The following is a 1,477-nucleotide window of genomic DNA, read 5'->3' as shown; positions in this document are numbered from 1 at the left end:
TTGTGTTTTACTTTTTCATAATTGCATGCTTTCATTGCCTCCTCAGTTGAATGACACAGTTGCTTCCAGACCCGAGCTTGGCCACTTTTGATCCGGAAATTGAAAGAACTTTAACTCGTATAAGGCAAGCTCGGCGCTGGCTAGCATTTGTGAATAGTGAATCGGGTTCCCTTGAGGATCACTCCCATTCACTATCACCAACCGTCTGTGACTCTCATTCTCCGATCAACGAGGAGACTCTATATTCATCTGTGGGGAGTACTGAATTGTCTTTGAGTGACTCAGGTGACACCGTCATGGCGGAACCTCCGCGAAGGATTACTTTGAAAGAAACTGGAGCACCTCATCTTAACTTGCAACCACTTCAGATTTTGTATCCGGCCTTGGACCCAAATTTTGAGCTTAAGTCTGGCACAATCAACTTGCTTCCCAAGTGCAATGGGCTACCTGGGAAAGATCCGTTGAAGCACCTTAAGGATTTCCAAGTTGCATGTGCAACCACAAGGAGACATAAGGCGGATGAATCCGCAGTGTTGGTCTTTGCCTTCCCTTTCTCTTTGGAGGGAAAAGCAAAGGAATGGTTTTATACTCAGCAGAGTGAAACTCGATCCAACTGGGACTTGTTGCGTAAGGAGTTCTTGGAAAAGTTTTACCCTCCTCAGAAAACAGACAAGTTAAGAAGAGAGATCTCTTGTATTGTGCAACAAGATGGGGAGACCTTGTATAAATACTGGGAAATATTCAAGAAGTGATTAGAAGCTTTCCCTCACCACCGGATTGATGAGTTTGTTCTGATAAGTAATTTTTGTCAAGGGATGCAACATCAAGATAAGCTTCTCCTAGATGCCGCGAGTGGGGGATCATTGACCAAAAACAAGACCACAACAGAGGCATGGGAAGTTATATCAGACCTACCTGACTTAACTCAACACTCCCGGGCAAGGACTCCACATCCAAAAGCATTGAGTGAAGTTTCTCCTTCCGGAGATGCTATTCTGACTAAGACCCTCGGTAAAATGACGATCTTGTTGCGTCAAATCACCCAAAGTCAATAAATACCTCAAGCTTTGATAAATGCTCCACCTCAACCTCCTAGGATTGAAGGACCACCAAGGATATGTGGTGTTTGTGCTTGTACTAATTGATGAGCAGATAATTTATACGCTTTTTGGCATTGTTTTCATAATTTTTAGTATGTTTTAGTTACTTTTTAGAATATTTTTATTAGTTTTTATGCAAAAATCACATTTCTGGACTTTACTATGAGTTTATGTGATTTTCTGTGATTTCAGGTATTTTTGGCTGAAATTGAGGGACCTGAGCAAAAATCTGATATAGAGGCTGAGAAAGGACTGAAGATGATGTTGGATTCTGACCTCCCAGCACTCGAAGTGGATTTTTTGGAGCTACAGATACCTAATTGGCGGGCTCTCAATTGCGTTGGAAAGTAGACATCTTGGACTTTCCAGCAATGTAT

General features: G+C 42.2%; 1 non-coding gene across 1 annotated transcript; it reads right to left on the bottom strand.

The window, feature by feature from the left end:
• Positions 1 to 671: 671 nt before the first annotated feature.
• On the bottom strand, positions 672 to 778 carry LOC112712451 (small nucleolar RNA R71). Its single transcript, XR_003157800.1, has one exon. It is a non-coding gene; the product is annotated as a small nucleolar RNA R71 (small nucleolar RNA).
• Positions 779 to 1,477: the final 699 nt, after the last annotated feature.

This window comes from Arachis hypogaea, chromosome 1 (assembly GCF_003086295.3).
Source record: "Arachis hypogaea cultivar Tifrunner chromosome 1, arahy.Tifrunner.gnm2.J5K5, whole genome shotgun sequence".
Classification (NCBI taxonomy): Eukaryota; Viridiplantae; Streptophyta; class Magnoliopsida; order Fabales; family Fabaceae; genus Arachis; species Arachis hypogaea.
The sequence above is the reverse complement of the archived record's forward strand: the minus strand, read 5'-3'. Positions and strand labels throughout refer to the sequence as shown.